Source organism: Vicia villosa, linkage group LG2 (genome assembly GCF_029867415.1).
Source record: "Vicia villosa cultivar HV-30 ecotype Madison, WI linkage group LG2, Vvil1.0, whole genome shotgun sequence".
In the NCBI taxonomy this organism is placed as follows: domain Eukaryota; kingdom Viridiplantae; phylum Streptophyta; class Magnoliopsida; order Fabales; family Fabaceae; genus Vicia; species Vicia villosa.
In genome coordinates this window covers 54418986-54437662 of record NC_081181.1, presented here as the reverse complement: position 1 = coordinate 54437662, position 18677 = coordinate 54418986, and positions in this window count along the sequence as shown.

Sequence of the window (18677 nt, the reverse complement as noted above, 5' to 3'; positions counted from 1 at the left end):
AAAATTATTTACTTGTGTACCGATATTAGAACCATAGTCTATTTATTGAGTGATCACTAATTAGGATTCTCATTATTCTGTTGATTATGACATTCACTCACAATTCGGTACTCAGGGGACACCCCCTCCGAACCAAGGATTCAGAGACCATGGACAATGGAGAGATCCACCTTACGGGATGCCATATTCTTACATGACAAGATTAAGTAGTAGTATACCTATTTATCCAGCACCCAACATGTCAACTTTTTCCCCATTCCAAAACTCTGGTTCTGGTGTGAATAATGTGGGACAAAATGTTCAAGGCCAAAATGTCATACCCACATTAATCAAGCAACATTCTAACAACAAATGGACGCTAGTAACCAAGATATGGTAGGTTTATTGGCCAGAGAAATGAGGGTTATCTTTTCTCCTTTAATACAGAATATTGATAAAACCAACCAAGATAACTCTGAGACATGTTGACAATTGTCAGCACAGATGGGTCGAATAGCAAACTTTTTAGGCGCTCCTGAGACTTCGACGCGTCGAAGGACAAACCAAATAGTCATTCAGGATGACGAACCCACTATAAACCAAGTTCGACCATCAAGCCACCTCATTATACAGAACCCTTGAGGACAGGATTAGATCAACAGGTAGTTCAACAAGATATCCTTGAGGAACAACCATAAAGGGTAGTGGAGGTTAATAGAAACCAAAATGCTGACGAAGTGATTCACAAGGTTAGGCAAAATAATCAGATGTTAACAAATCTAACTGCTATGGTAGAGAGGATTATGACACAAAATGGTCTGAACACAGGACTACAAAGGCCAAATTATACTTCTCCTTTATCAGATTATGTTTTGCAAACTGAATTGCCTAGGGGTCGCAAGGTCCCTAAGCTTACTAAATTTTCAGAAGATACTACTGAATTTACCACAGAACACATAGCCAGATATTTGACTGAAGCTGGAGATTTGGCGAACAATGAAGATCTGAGGATGAAATATTTTCCTATTTCTTTGACCAAGAACGCTTTCACATGGTTCACAACACTACCACCAAACTCCATAGACACTTGGTCTCAATTAGAAAGATTGTTCCATGAACAGTTCTATATGGGTCAAACCAAAATAAGTCTTAAAGAATTGGCTAGTATTAAGAGGAAGTTTACTTAACCTATAGACGATTATCTAAACAGGTTCTGTTTGCTAAAAGCTAGATGTTTTATAGTGGTACTTGAACACGAATTAGTCGAAATGGCCGCTGGAGGTCTAGATTACTCCATCAGGAAGAAATTAGACACTCAATATCTGCGAGATATAGCCCAATTGGCTGATAGAGTTTTCCAGGTTGAAAGATTAAAAGTTGAAATGGCTAGAGCAAATAAAATTTACAAGAAAGAAAGGGTCACCTACGTCGAAGTGGACGAAGGAGAACCAGAAACCTTTGAGGACCAGTATGGCTTCGAAGACTGCGAAGTAGATCTAACCAAATTAAAAGAAGCAGGCCCCTATACCTGCAAGATAATCACACCATCAAACGGAAAAAATCCTGTCGAAGTTGAAAAGAATGATAAGTTTCCTAAGAAAACATATACATTCGATGTAACTAAATGTGATGAAATATTTGATTTGCTTGTGAAAGATGGCCAAATGGTTTTGCCTCCTAATATTAAGATTCCTCCATTAGAACAACGGAAGAAGAGAGGATACTGTAAATACCACAATATTTTGGGCCACAAAACCTCATAATGTTTCCTTTTTAGGGATCTTATCCAGAATGCGATCAAGGAAAGGCGTCTGAAGTTTGCAGACAAAGGAAAAAGTCATATGAAGATAGATGCTAACCCCCTCAATATTGCTGATACAAATTATTCTGAGCCCGTCGAAATCAATATGGTGGACATGGTCGAAGTCGAAGCAAGAGGGATCATAGGAGAAGGAGAAGATGTCCAAGTTGGAGAATAGGTTACTGATGACCTTAAGGAGGATGTTACTTCTGAATTTTCAGTTGAACCAAAGACTACTGAAGGTCTTGTAGGAAAAACAACTATGGCTACTGAAGGCCTAAGGAAGAAATTTGAAGAAATGACAATTACCCAGAGCGCCAATTTAGACGTCAACATGGTCAATATGAACCATTCAACCCCAGAAATGGAAGAGGTTGAAAGTTGTTTGAAGAAAGAAGGAGTGAACTCTCATCATTCCAAAACTAAAGAAACACTGAAGGAATACCTCTGGAGATGTCACAAACAAAGTTCTGAGATGCTGTTATGCCCAAGGTGCAGTATACAAGTAAATCCGAGGGTAGCAGAAAATTATGAAAGGTGGCAACGTGCTAAAACACATAGGAACTGGAGGAAAGAAGGTCAATTGTTGGGAGTGTATCCCAAGCCGGGAGAAATCCTATTAGGTTTTCTTGTTCTCTGCCACAAAGACAAAAAACTGAATGCTTGATATGCCCCAGACGTGGGGCGGTTTACCATCGAAGGTTGTCTGAATCCTTAGAAAGAATTCCTTCCAATCAGAATTGGGATGCCCGCAAGGGAAATCCATACCTTTACATTTTCGACAATATAGGAATCCCAAGAAGACAGGATAGCCCACATCCAAAAGCAAGAAGAGTTACCTTCAAAGTACCATCAGAGGTCTCAGAGCACAAATGGGTTCAAGTGGGACCAAAGAAAGACAAGTGGAGGAACTTCGATAATGGAGGAAGAACGTCCTGGGCTTATAGAAAGAAGTTTCAAGCCTCAGAAAGGGAAGCCGTTAGATTGGGGAACTATAAGGGTAAGAACCCTATGTCAAGGTCCTAGTGGAGAAGGCACCAGAGGTTGAAGAAGGCAGAAAAGGAGACAGCTTTGATAGAAATCGGAGAATCCAGCAACACAGGGACCTTCCCAAACAAAATTCATTCCACTAGACCTCCTGTGGGAATAAGGCTATTCCCTGCTGGGGACAAGATGGATTACAATAAAGCTGAAGAAAAACAGAGGAGAGAGGATGATATACCTACTGATGATTTCGACTCTGATGGAGTTTCATCTTTACACATGAATTCTTGCAATGTGGTCTCAGTATTACCCCACGAGTACAACCAGGAAACAGAGGTTGACAAAGATGATGAGGTCGATATAGCAGAAATGGAAAAACACAAACCTGTGTGTTACTATGTCCTCAATAGTGGCGCATCGAAGAGCAAAATTCCCAGTTAGAGCGACCACATCAAGGTATGCAAAATCACCTTAAGCCCCTCTATATTAGGGTCAAAGTTAAACAGGTTGCAGTGAACAAAGTTCTGGTAGACGGAGGAGCGGCGGTGAATCTTATGCCTCAGTTTATGCTAGAAAAGTTGGAAATGTTTGAAGCAGACGTAAAGCCTCATAACATGGTTTTATAGAACTATGAAGGAAAAATAGGTCATACTCTAGGAGTAATCCAAGTAGACTTAACCGTGGGATCGATTATGAGGCCTACCATGTTCATGGTGGTGCCGGTGAAAGCTAATTACAATTTACTCCTTGGGAGGGAATGGATTCACGGCGTTGGGGCAGTTCCTTCGACGATGCATCAGGGGGTATCTATTTGGAGAGAAGATGGCATAGTGGAAAATATAGAAGCTGACCAGAGTTACTTCATGAACGAGGTAAACCAGGAAGATAAGGCAAACTTCAGCAAGAATCTGGGAAATATAAGCCCATGCGCTCCAGCTGAGGATGCTTACTCTCCAAATAAGAATGCTTTATACTTTATGACTCTCCAACCAAATGGTTTCCAATGGAATCGTAAGATCATGGGAGATCCTAAAGAAGAAGAATCAACAAGGATACGACCCTCGGGCTGGAACGAAGATGTTAATTATGTCTGAATCCTCATTCTTCGAAAAGATTTCAGCCTATATAGCTGAGAACCAAATAATAGCGGCTCTGGAAGCCGAAACTATTGACATGGCTGTTGGGGCCAAAAAATTTATGCTAAATGATACATGATACTAGGCAACCTTAATACCAGAACTTCTTGAAGAACATGTACACGAGGATATAATTAATCAAAGGTTGGATGCTATCTACGACGAAGAGCCTTTGTGATTTGAGAAAGATTCTGGATCATCAAGCGCAAAGATGTTAGCTCGGGACCCATTAGAAGAGATTGATCTCGGAGATGGAACCACGAAGAGAGTTACATACATTAGTGCTAAACTGGACCCCAAAATGAAAAACATGTTAGTCGAGTTACTAAATAAAAATAAAGAATGTTTTGCTTGGGACTATGATGAAATGCCTGGTTTGAAGAGAGATATAGTCGAACTAAAACTGTCTATTAAGGATGGAAAGAAGCCCATCAAGCAGACACCAAGAAGGTTCGCTCCATTGATCCTTTCAAAGATTAAAAAGGAGGTCGAGAGACTTCTTCGCTGCAACTTCATTTGGACCACCAAGTATATTGAATGGATTGCAAATATAGTGCCATTTATTAAGAAAAATGGTTCTTTAAGAGGGTGTATAGATTTTCGTGATCTGAACGCAGCAACTCCTAAGGATGAATACCCTATGCCTGTGGCATAAATGCTAGTTGAATCGGCTGCAAGATATGAATATCTTAGCATGCTCGATGGTTATTCTGGGTATAATCAAATTTTCATTGCAGAAGAGGATGTTTCTAAAATAGCCTTTCGTTGCCCAGGGGCAATAGGCACTTACGAGTGGATCATTATGCCTTTTGGTCTTAAAAATGCTGGAGCAACATACCAGCGTGCAATGAACTCTATTTTTCATGATTACATTGAAACCTTCATGCAGGTTTATATAGATGACATAGTAATAAATTCTATATCAGACGGAGATCATCTAACTCATCTGAGCCAATCATTAGAAAGAATGAGAAAACATGGCTTGAAGATGAATCCTCTTAAATGTGCATTTTGTGTGCAGGCTGGAGATTTTCTGGGCTTTGTGATTCACAAAAAGGGGATAGAGATTAATCAGAATAAAACAAAGGCTATCATGGAGACCAAAGCGCCATCAACTAAGAAAGAATTGCAATTTTTGTTAGGGAAGATAAATTTCCTGAGGAGATTTATTTCAAATTTAAGTGGTCGAATTCAAGCCTTCTCCCCTCCTTTGCGTCTGAAACATGGAAATTTCGAGTAGACAAATGAACACCAAGTGGCATTCGAAAAGATAAAGCGGTATCTAACAAATCCGCCTATCTTGTCACCACCAAACGGAAAGAAGCCCATGAGATTGTATATATCAGCTTCAGACACTACTATAGGTAGTATGTTAGCACAAGAAGATGAAAATGGCATTGAAAGGGCCATATATTATCTAAGTAGGATATTAAATGATGCAGAAACTAGATACACTTCGATAGAAAAGTTGTGTCTATGTTTGCATTTTTCATGTACTAAACTCAAATATTATATAAAGCCAATAGATTTGTATGTATCTTCGCATTTTGATGTTATCAAGTACATGTTATCAAAGCCAATAATTCATAGTCGAATTGGCAAATGAGTTCTAGCCCTAACTGAGTACTCTTTGGCCTTTATGCCTTTAAAAGCTATGAAGGGGCAAGTAGTCTCAAATTTTATAATGGACCACGCAGTGGTCGAAACTCCTCAACTCCTAGTTGAGTTGAAGCCTTTGAGATTGTTCTTCGATGGTTCCACCCATAAAGATGGTAGTGGAGTTGGGATTCTAGTAATTTCTCCTGATGGAATTTCATTAAACTCAAGTATAGAATCGAAGGACCCTTGTGCTCGAACAATGAGGCAGAGTATGAAGCCTTAATAGCAAGACTTGAAGCCTTGTTGGAATTGGGGGCAACTAGGGTCGAAATTAAGGGTGACTCAGAATTGGTAATCAAGCAACTGATGAAGGAATATAAGTGCATCAAGGAGAACCTGATCATGTATTTTGTTATTGCAAATAGGTTGCTTAAAAAATTCGAGTATGTAGACATAAAGCATGTCCCTAGAATTAAAAATCAGGAGGCTAATGATTTAGCACAAATAGCTTCAGGATATAAGATCTCAAAGAAGAAGCTACAGGAATTGGTTGAAGTAAGAGGAAAAGCAATGGCAACCAAATTGTCTCCAAGTGACATGGAAAGAAATCGTTTAGGTTACACTAACGAAGAAAATTCGAAGTGTTGGCTATCGATGCTTTAACAAACACAGATTGGAGAACTCCAATTATAGAGTATCTTAGAGATCCTTCGTTGAACACAGACAAAAAAAATAACTATAGAGCTTTGTCGTACACTTTGATGGGTGAGAATGAGGCGTACTTGGCATTATCTAGTGTTCATAATCGAACATGTGGGGCACATCAAGCAGGTCATAAAATGAAATGGTTGCTTTTCAGATACGGGATGTATTGGCCTACCATACTAAAGGATTGTATAGAATTCGCTAAAGGCTGTCAAGAATGTCAAATACATGCAGGAATCCAACATGCTCCTGCAAGTGAACTTCACGCAATTATCAAGCCATGGCCATTTAGAGGTTGGGCTTTAGATTTAATTGGTGAAATTCGACCTACTTCATTTAAAGGTCAAAGGTACATTCTTGTTAGAATTGACTATTTTACTAAATGGGTCGAAGCAGTGCCTTTGGTAAATGTAGACCAAGAAACGGTCATAGATTTCATTCAAAAACAAATATCATATAGATTTGGAATCCCAGAAACTATAACAGATCAAGGATCAGTATTTACTAGTCGAAAGATGCAAGAATTCTCAAAAGAAATGGGATTCAAGTTGCTAACATCCACACCTTACTATGCTCAAGCAAATGGACAAGTAGAAGCAGCAAACAAAGTAATTATTGGTTTGATAAATAAGCATGTAGGAACAAAGCCAAAAAAATTGGCATAAGACACTAGATCAAGTGCTTTGGGCTTGCCGAACCTCTCCTAAAGAAGCAACAAATAGTACACCTTTCCAGTTAACGTTCGGACATGATGCAGTCTTACCTGTCGAAATCTACTTGCAATCACTACGGATCCAAAAGCAAGGAGAAATCCCATATAACCTATATTGGGAAATGATAATGAATGAGTTGACAGAATTAGACGAAGAAAGGTTGCATGTGTTAGAAGTCTTGAGGAGGCAGAAGGAGAGAGTAGCAAGGGCATATAACAAGAAGGTCAAAGGTAAAACTTTTGTTATAAATGATTTAGTTTGGAAAGTTATATTACCTATGAATAAAAAGAATAAGGCTTTGGGAAAATGGTCTCCACATTGGGAAGGACCTTTTCGAATTTTGAAAGCATTCTCAAATAATGCTTATGAGATAGAGGAATTAGCAGAGGATCGAAGGATCCTAAAAGTAAATGGGAAATATTTAAAAATATATAAGCCATTTATGCACGAGGTTAAGATTGCAACAACGTAGATATCAAAAGTTAACACTATAGCTAAAATGGCGGATATATATTTTATTCCAAAAGGTTCATTTCGCTAAAATGGCTTCATTTTAAAACATAATTACAAAAGTGATGCACAAAGCTGAGAATGCATCATAATTAATAAAAGAACCCTAGAAGATAATTCCTCTTCAGTCACGACCAAAATGCAACTTCTCTAGATCTATTTTTCCCCCACACTTTGTTGCAAGGAAATCTGATAATCTCGTGGCACGCATCTTTCTGATCACAACCATCTTGATTAAGATGTGAGTCAGAAGCCTTCTGTAAGGGATGAAAAGGACTTCACCATAGCGTGAGTTCATGATCTCTTCTTTGATATAGTTGAAAATAGCAAGAGGTATGTTGATCTTTTCCATGCGAAGAAGGGGGTATAAGAACCTGAGATCTTCAAGCATAATTCTGTCTTGATCTTCCATCCTTGGACGAAAGTTAAAAACCAAAACTTGATGCCATATCCTACCTATAAATGCATTAAATGCTTTATTGGGGTTGGTAAACACCACCCTCGGGACGTCAGAGACTAGCTTGCTATCATGTTCAGCAGTGCGAGCTCCAATGGCTTCACACTTAATCATTTTTGAAATGATTTTTGTAGTGATGGTGATAGGGAAACCAAAGATGTTGGAGTGGATAGCTTCTCTACCCTCTCGGTCTCTGTGGACGGTTGCATTTCTCCAGAAGTTGGCAAGAATAGATGGATAGATAGGTCCATCCAAGATGGTCCGGTAATACTCCATATTTTATTTTGCGAACATGCGGGGAAGATCAACCCTTTGTTCATCAAAATCAATAGGAGAAAGAATCCTTTCCTTGATGACGTGAGGAATGATTTCTTTGCTAGAGGAAGGCATGATGAAGAAAGTAAAAGAGTTTGTTCTTGTTAAAGAGAGTGAGGTTATTGTTGTGTTTGGGGATAACAAAATAAGAAGGATTGAGAGGTTTATATAGGAGTAACCCACATTGGGGTTTGTTTTGCAAAAGCAATAGTAGTAGACCACATGTTGAATCCCTAGAGGGGAGTTGTATAGTCCGTAGCGGTTGTGCCTTGGAAGTTGAAGCTAAATCATCACATAACCGACACACTTGAGAACTGAATAGACGTTTGGGAAAACGTGAGTCATGATTAACTGACGCTTACGTGCTTGGGGCACCCAAAAGTATAATCGAAACATAATGGACATAGGGAATGCCTAATGTTATGAATATTCATAATATAGAGGTAATTATTGAAGGATAGAAAAACACATAGAAAGAGGGGGGGTTTGAATAAGTGTAGTTTTAAAACTCTTAAGATAAAAACAATTTGCACAAAGATTTTTATCCTGGTTCGTTGTTAACTAAACTACTCCAGTCCACCCATGACAAGGTGATTTACCTCAACTGAGGATTTAATCCACTAATCACACAAGATTACAATGGTTTTCCACTTAGATACCCTCTAAGTCTTCTAGAGTATTCTGATCACAACCTGATCACTCTAGAAACACAATGCTTAGATACCCTATAAGACTTTCTAGAGAATCCGAACACAACTTGATCTCCTCTAGTTCTTTATAAATGAATGTAAACAAATTCTTACAAGAGTTATACAATTCTTCTTAAAAATCTATAATCACAACAGTGATATTTGTCTTAAAGTTTAAGCTTAATCTCACTAAGATATTACAACAATAATGAAGTGAGGTTGAAGATGAAGTTTGAGAGCTTTTGAATTTGACAGCGTTTCTGTATGTTTGCGCAAAGTGTTGTATTCAGCTTCTCATCAGAACTTCTATATATAGGCGTTTGAGAAGATGACCGTTGGAGCATTTACTGTGTTGCGTGATCCATACAGCATTGCAATTAATGTTTCACTCTTTTGTCAACTACCTCGAGCCTTGCTTTTCCTGCTTTAACTGACTTTGCTGTTAATAGCTTCTAACGTTCCTTTTGTCAGTCAGTGTAGCCTGCCATCTTGTACTTGCTTCTGATTTGATGTTTGTAGATACAACGTTTAAATTTCATCAGAGTCAATACAGCTTGGTGCAGAGCATCTTCTTGTCTTCTGACCTTGAAGAGCTTCTTAGCGTGATACCATAAGAACTTCAGTGCTTCTGCTTCTGAACTCAAGTTCTTCTGATGCTTTAATAGACCATGTTCTGATTCTGCTTGACCATCTTCTGATGTCTTGCCAGATCATGTTCTGATGTTACATGCTGAACCTTCTGAGTCAGTGCTTCTTGCGCTGATTTTGTGCATACTCTTTATATATTTCCTGAAATGGAAATTGCATAGGATTAGAGTACCACATTATCTTAAGCAAAATTCATATACATTGTTATCATCAAAACTAAGAATATTGATCAGAAAAATTCTTGTTCTAACAATTATTACAGCTAAAGTAATGATTAAATAGAGCTATTCAAAGTTGCCAAAAAAAATACAAGTTTTGTCTTAAAAGTGAATTACAAGCAGAATTAATTTAGAGACTAAAAAGATTAAAAGGGAATAGACACCTTCATTCGTTGGTATTTTATCTTTGCCAAACCCATCTTGTACTGGGCTGCCACTTGAATTTCCTTCAGGCGAGCAACCTCTGTGTCCATAGAAGTAGCTTTTTCAACATGTTCGACTCTTTGCTTCACCAACTTATCCGCTTCTGTGCTGTCCAAACCTTGAATAGCAGCTTGCTCTATCTTTCTTTGGAGATTTTTTGCTTCAGATCTTCGATTTGAGATTCCCAAAGTTTAATAGAAGAAGCATAATTCTTGAAGTTAGTTCCTGCTAATTGCTGGGCAGCAAGCAATTTCTCAGAAGCTTCGTAAGCAACAAGCGCTTCATCGAATTCAGCATATTTAGCGTGTTTGATTGACTTGATTTGTGCAGTAGCATCCACTTCTCTGTTTCGTTCTTCCTGGACTTGATCAATTAGATTTTGTATATCGATAAGGGTTTTGCCTACATCAGTAGGGAAAACAGTGATGTTGATCTTGCTTATCAGCTTTTTAATGCTCGAACCAGCACTCGCTTCTGTCCTCAATTTCTTATGAAGGTCAACTTCGAAAACAGACTCTTTCACTTGCTTCAAGAGATCGTCATAAGATGCTTCAGATGCACTAGTGCCAGAAGGAGTCGAAGCCCCAAACATACTTTTATCAGAAGAGGATTCCTTATGAGCCATCATCAGTTTCACGTATCTAAGAGGGTCTTTATGCTTCAGAGTAGTCATTTCGTCTTCAGTAAGTGGAAAAGTTGGGTTCTGTGTTATAGCAGGTTGAACAGGATTGGGTTGTCTGGTGTTTGCAGCATCAGTTTCAACAAGAGGATCCTTTTTCATTTCAGTTTCCGTCTTTTCCTCAATCATTCTTTCATTGTAGTCAGAAGTTTGTTCAGTGTCCCCAGTGGATAGATTGTCATCATAATCTCTGGGAGAACTGGCATGGAGAGAAAGATTGTTAGGAGTCTTTTCAGAGTCTTCACCTCCTGAGTTTGCCTCTTCAGCGTGTGCCAAATCCTTTTCCATGTCTTCGACAGGAGAAGAAATCTCTTGTTCTTGTTGAGCAGCAATCTGTTCAAGTAGTGGAGCTCCAGTCGAAGATCCTTTGTTTTGAGCAACATTGCTTGGGGGTAGAGATTGGTTCCCTTCATCTAAGGGATCACCTTGATTGGTAGCAATAGGGATCATGGTTTTTTCCTAAAAAGAAGAGTATTAGGATAAGGAAGAGATTCACCTTTTCGAAAAACGGAGAATAGTAAGAAATGATTACCGACTGAGCTTCAGGTTCAGAAGCATTGCTCCCAATGTACTCTAGAACCAAGTTTCCAGAAGGTTGAGGCTGAGTTTCTCTGAGAGGAGGAGGGACGTCTTTGAGTTTGACATTGGCAAGGTTCGTATCTTGATAAGAAGAGACAAATGCCTCGTGCTTCTTTTGTTTCTTCGCTTTTGGTTTGGGAGAAGCAATTTCCTCATTTCTTCGACAGCAGCGGCATCACCACTGGATATTTTCCTTTTGTTTGGCGTCAAAGGAGGTTAGCCACTACCCGGAAGAAGAAAAGACAAAGGCTTTTAGAAAAGGGAAAGAAATAAAAGATCACATCATTAAATACCTTTGATTTTTTCGTTGTTTTGGGAGCAACCTCGTCAACTGGAATTCCAAGACTCAAAGAAATGGTCATGCCAGAAGTAGTTTTAGCCGTAGGTTTGTATTTTCTTGGCGCTTTCCTTTCGATGGCTGAAAAGAAAATAATTTGGTCGAAACTTGGTCTATGTCAAAGATTAGTAGGTTGAAAGGTTGTAAAACCAAGAAATCCAAACATTCCACACCTTGACTTACTGTAGAGGTAATCCTCACTGCATCCAAGTCGAAGTGAAGAAAGCCTTTGAAACTGTCTAAGGTATGTTTGGTTGCAACCACTCTTTTAGCAGGTTTTTGTCGATCATTTGTCATCTCTTTAAAGAGATCCCCAAATACAAACCAATTTGGATAAGGGGAAAAATGATAAAGCAAAATATGCACTAGGTAATCTTGGAAATTGGGGTGGTTTAAACTGAAAATCCAAAAGCCAAGTCATATTTGAACTCGGATTTTACAGCTTTGAGAGTCTTTCTTTTAGAAATTTATTTTTCAAACTTTTATTTTAGAATAGGGGATGCATCACAAATTGTTTGAAGAATCTGGGTAGGATTATATACAGTTTCAAAGTACTTTTGAAATGCTTGGATTTCTTTGCAATGTGTGAGTTTACCTTTATGAGATTGGTCCTGTAAAGACGAAAAAGCTTTTGTTAGATTAGCATCAATTCTTCAGTGGTGTACATATTCAGAGAATAGAAGTTCGTCCACCATTGGCCGAACCCTATTGTAGAATAGAATGCTGGCTGGTATGCAATCTATTGGAAGTCAGCAAAATCTGCATAGCATTTTTGGTGTGTTGCAATATCTCGAGTTTCCCAAATGGTACTCGCAAAGCATTAATCATGTTTTCGTTGGAAGAGAGAAACAGGGATAAGTTGGCATAACCCAAATTATCTGGAAACAAGATTAGGTCAACAAGCATACATAGCTTACAACAAAAGACAAACTTAGATAACCTCTTTGCAACTTGCAAAGATTTACAACAAAAGACAAACTTAGATAACCATAGACCTAAGAATGCTATGTGTTCTGCATCAGAGACAATTTCTTCTTGAGTATGATATAGACTGATATAGGAACTGAAAGAAGCATTCTTGACGGTAAATCCGATTAAGTTTTCACTATCCTGATAAGGTTCAAAGGTTTCTCCTGTTGGGGGAAGTCCAGAAATGGAAGCTATGTCGAAAAGTGTGGGAGTTATGATTCCACATGGGAGGTGGAAAGTGTTATATGTATTGTCCCAATAGTACAATAACAACAAAGGTTGAGAATAACTAAACCCTAGTTTTGACATTTGAGTCAGGTTGAAAATGCCTAATTATTTCCAAAGTGAAGCTTTTTGGGTCTCAACTTTATCTAACCAAGATAAATATGATTTATCTAAAGATGGACAAGAGAGAAATGGTCTAAAGTTGTCTGTAATATAGTCCAGTTGGAAAGCTTTTCTCATTTACCTGGTGGAATCAGCAGATTGCTGGGTTGAATCTTTTTTCTTTGAAGGTTTGGTTTTTTTCACTATGGGTTTTGTGTCAAAGTGACATGGGAAATATTTTACACATTTTTCCAAATGACCTTCTGGGGCTAACGGTCATAAAAACCCTAATGTATTTTCAGAAAGAAGAGATGGAATCATTACCTGAGAAGCCATGATTATTTTTTGCTCTTTAGTAAGCTTTGGGGTATGATGTTCTCCCGATTTCCAGTAGTCACGATCTTGCTTGTTGGAATAGTGTGAAATCGGAACTCTTTGAGGAGCAAATGTCTGTGGTTTACTTTAATTTCTTTTGTTGCTTATCAGAAGGCATTGTGATTTTTAGGTTCTGTTCTGAAAAAGGGTTTCTGGAAAAGAATTGTAGAGATTGTGAGGAAGAAGGAAGGTTGAAGATAAGGTTGCGTAAAAAGAGAAGTTTGAGGTAATGATGGGTTTTTATAGAGTTAGCTTACGAAGAGTAGGTTATACTTGTTAGAAGTATTGGGTTACGTGCCATCCGTTTTAAAGGACAGCTGTAAAATGACTATTTAGTTTCCTCGGGAGTTGGAAGTTATGATGAATAATAACTGCACGCATGTCTCGATGAGACGTTTTGAGAAGGTAAACCATGATTGATTGACCGTTATTACTGTAGAACTGAAAAACAGTCAAAATCTAGAGTTACTAGAAATGCCTATCTCTGCATGAATTCGAAATAGCCATTTATTGGGGGCAATTTGTTAGCTTAGGATTTCGACTGGAGAAGTGTGATACTTTAGAGTATCAGATTATGATAAAGAAATAGTTCTCATAGAGCTATTTAAGGATTTTTCTCTTTAGAAGAAATGTTATTCGATCAAGAGTAGCTTTTGTAATATTTACAAGTATTCTTCGACGGAAGCGCAGACATAGTCGAAGTGCTAAAGCGGGAAGATTTGAAATTCAAATGAAACGGCTTTGTCTAGCAGACGCGTGGGAACATCTGAAGTGAAGTAATCGTTCGAAACGTCGAACGTGGCAGAAATCTATGTAGAGATCGTTAAGGTCGAAATAGTATAAATAGGAGTGCTTTTGTTTAGATTGGCATGTTCGAATCAATATACAAAAAATTCATAAAAATACTTGAAGTACTAGCGTGAGAGAAAAGAGTCTTTGCTGAAACAATGTATGTGTGAAGAACATCATATTTACATTTCATGTTATTTGTTTAATGCAAAGTTATATTTTAAGTAGAAGTTTATATTGTTTATGCATTTACTTTATTTCGCTTTGAAGTCATTTACTTATTGCAATTCACGTTAGAAAGTTGTATATATTTACAAACTAGAAATATTATTAAATATGAATCAAATCACTGAAACACTATTTGACAATGTCCTAGGATCAATCTAGTCGATCTTGCGAGTAACCAGATTGTTTAAACACTTTGGAAGACTAGCGGTTGTTTGTCAGAAATCACTAGTAAACAATAACCCTAAATTAATAAGAAAGTCTCTCATCCCACCTAGGAGGGGAAATAGGCTACGCTAGGTTAGGATTTAGAAGGTCTGAGTCAGACCTACGATAAACTTAAAAGGCCTAAGTCTGGCCTATGGCCTATCATAGGCTTTGTTTTTTAGCCTGACCTGACCTTTTTAAAAGTCTGGTCTTGCTTAGAAGTCTATTTAAAAGCCTGTATCTCATTAAAGGTTTCAATTAATCAATATTACTTAAGAAGCCTTATAGATCGACCTATATTGTATATATAAGACGACCTATTTAGCCTTTGTTTTAATATATATGCATATATAGGCTATCCTATTTAGCATTTTTTTAAATATATATATATATATATATATATATATATATATATATATATATACACACACACACACACACACACACACACACACACACACACACACATGCATGCATGCATGAGCCAACCTATTTAACACATCTCTAATATATATGAAAATATTGGCCAACCTATAAGGTTTCATAGGTTTTTTTAATAGCCTATGCCTGACCTATTTAATAAAATAGGCTTTTAAAAAATTTTAAGCCTGACCTCTTTATTAAATAGGTCTGGCCTGGCCTGACCTTAAGTAGGCTAGGCTATAGGCCCCTATAGGCCGGCCTGGCCTATTCCCACTCCTAATCCAACCCCTTGGGGTTCCCACGCACCATGTGCGTTTTCAAAAAAACCCTGCTTCTAGAGATGTATCTCTGAAAGCACTTTTTATTTAACGTTGAATTGTTCCGTAGATGCATCTATGTAACCTTTTTTAATGTTGTTTAAACGGTTCCATAGATGCATCTACGAAACAATTCAAAGTTAAATAAAAAGTGCTTTCAGAAATTCACCTCCAAAAGCAGGGGCCACAAATGAAATTTTTCCAAGTGCCTATTAGTATTATGGGATAGATTGAGATATTATTAAAATATTCGAACAAGATAGCCTTCGTTTCTTCTCCCCTTTTAGCCCAGGATTTTGTTGAGAGAGATATAATAGGAAATTTCTCATTGCACCCATATACATACTCACAGACCCACGGTAAAATTTTCAAAATACCCCTATATTTTGGATGTGCATATCCGAAGACACCTATTTTTAATTATAAGGGGGTGTTTTCAGAGATGAATTTCCGAAGTCACTTTTTAAATAAAAAAGGTGTCGTCAGATATGTGTCTCTGAAAACACCTCTTTTAATAAAAAAAATGTGATTTTGGAGATGCATCTCCGAAATATTTTGGGGTTTATCAGCAAACGCAAACAGCCACCCCTTCAATTTTTCAGAATACTCAAAATTCAACTTCAAACCCATTTTCAAGTGTTCTTGAGGATGTATTTCATAGTTTACAACATCAACTCAACTTTCATTCATGTCTCAATACTCCATTATCTTTGCACTAAAAGCTTCAATAAAGTGTAAGTTTCAACAATCTCCAATTATAGATTCAAAATGTTGTTTTTGTTGTTAGAAATAAGGATATTACTGTAGGTTGAATGATGTTGTAATTAAATGATATGTTTTAGATGCAAAAAAAGGGATTTTGGTTGAGTTACGGAAAGAAGTGGAACTCAACCAAAAATGGTTGTTTGCATGTAATTTCTGAAGTGCAATTTCGAAATCACCTCTGACCACTTTCGGATATGCACTTCCAAAATTTGGTCTGAGTTGTTTTTAAGTTTCAATTTAAGTTTCAATTTTGTTTTCAGGAAAATGACATATAATCAGGTACCGACTGCACGACTTAGACATTGGAGGCAGACACACACAACATCGGCTAAGCGCGAGAGAGCCGCGCAACAAGGATTAACTACGAGACGAGGACGGGGTCGAGTCCGAGTCCAAATGGATGAGCCGTCTAAAGGATTATCATCTGCATCGAGGAGTCGGTTGTCTCGGGCGTCTTCCTCTCGTGAGATTAGCCGGGAGGAGGAGGAGGTTTCTGAGGAGGAGGAGGTACCTGAAGTTCACCTTGAGCACGATGATGCTCAAGACGCAAAGGAGGTCGGCTTCCTGGGAGGGCCTTTTAACACACCCCTCTTGATTTACTACCATGACCATGATGCTCGACGTATTTGAGACAACGAGGTTTTTTTTTCACTATCTAAGTTAACTGTTTTAATTACAAATAGTTCAAATGAATTTATACAATTTAACTAACATTGTTGTTTTTTTGTCACAGTGTAGCGGGGAAAATCTGATATCGAAGCCATGGGATTGACTCGAATCAATATTCTGTTTGAAATCGCCACCGCGCTTTATTTTTTCAAAGGAAAAGGGAAAAGAACGAAAAACCCAAAGTTTTGTTTTTAAAACAAGAAAGAGAACTCAGGTTCGGGTGTTGATTATATGAGGGGAAGGTTTAAAGCACCCCTCATATCTGTGGTATTCCACAGGAACCTTTTTGAAAATCTGTGTCGTGTGTGCTAAAAAAGGGTTTGTTTTATTTTTAAAATAAGCTCGGCAAAGCGTTAAGCTTTGGGCCTACATACCTCCTCGGTGCAATGGAGAAGTCAGAGCTAATGTAGTTCCGCTTAAAGGGAAAATGGTTTTAAAAACGGATAAACACTTTATCATCGTCGGAGAGAAATACTCAGCCATTAATTTTGAGCATGAGAACAAATGAGTTCTTTGCATCGCAAATGAAAGAAGGGCTCCAACTCGGATAAAATCAACGAGAATGCCACTAGCTCTCTCACGCGGAAAAGATCTCATTTTTATCAATCAATTTCAAAATCGTGGGGTATAACCACTCGTTTCGACAATTAGTCGTGTCTAAACTTTTGAAGAAAAAGGGGGGCACTAAGGGCAAAAGATATTTTAAAGAAAAAGTTTTGAAAAGATTGCAAACATAAGAAGGTTTTGTAAAAAGGGAGAAGATTTTGAAAATCTAAGAAGTGGGAGGAGATGAAGAGGCTAACCTAGTGCATAAAATAAAAACTAAGGAAAGAAACGGTCTAACCGAAATAAGAAGCCAACGCTTGACATTAAGAGTCAAGGTAGATTTACCATCCTTTGGAATTATCAATACCAACACATTAACACTTGGGGATCCAGATGAACTTATTATCTTAGCACCACTTTGCATTAAGCACATTAAGATTCTGACGAAAATCGGGCAGCGTAACGGCTGTTTTCGGGTAAAATCCTTATCTCAATGCCTTGGAATTAACCATCAAGGCCTTTCAAGGAAATACCTGCACATACAAACAGACAACAATCCAATGCCAGACAGATAGAACAACCACAGAGTAACAACAGAATAAGGGTCCAGAGGCACTAAGTCCGCAAGTCCAAATCTCCAAAATGCTAGGGATAGTAACCAATAGTCCAAAAGAGAGCCTTATGTGTTTTTTAGATTTTGTTATTTATTAGTGTTTTAGCATAAAAGGTAAAGTATGGTCCAAGTGGACAAAAAGAAAATAGCGGAAACATAAACACAGTGTCCAAGTGGACAAAGAGAAAATAGCGGAATGTAAATATGATGAAATGATAAAATAAAGCGATAAAGCGAGAAATATAAAGAGCAATATAATAAAAGTGCGGAAATTAAAGTCAATTGTTAGATGTTAAAGATAACCATCTTGAAACTTGTCAAGTATGTTATCAAAGTTAGTAATGAAGATCGATGGTGAGTGAAGGATGTACTCGGATTTAAAGTCAACGGAAACTTATCAGAAGCTTGATAAAATCATAGCGACTACACGATAAATTTCCATAAGTCATAAATCAACCGCATACAATTCTCTTCCATATTTGATCTTTTATCGAGTCGGGACAAATGTAGGAGGATTCTCCATGTATCAAGATCATCAATCAAAAGAAATAAGAAGGAGAAGAAGAAATGATCTAGTCTTTATCAAGAATCCATAGAATTCTCAAGATATTAAGACTTTCATCGATCAAAAGAAAATAAGATGAAAAAGATAAGAATGAAAACATAAATTGATCTAGTCTTTATCAAGAATCCATAGAATTCTCAAGATATTAAGACTTTCATTGATCACAAGAAATAAGATGAAAAGATAAGAATGAAGACATAAATTGATCTAGTCTTTATCAAAAATCCATAGAATTCTCACGATATTAAGACTTTCATCGATCAAAAGAAAATAAGATCAAAAGATAAGAATGAAGACACAAATTGATCTAGTCTTCATCAAGAATCCATAGAAT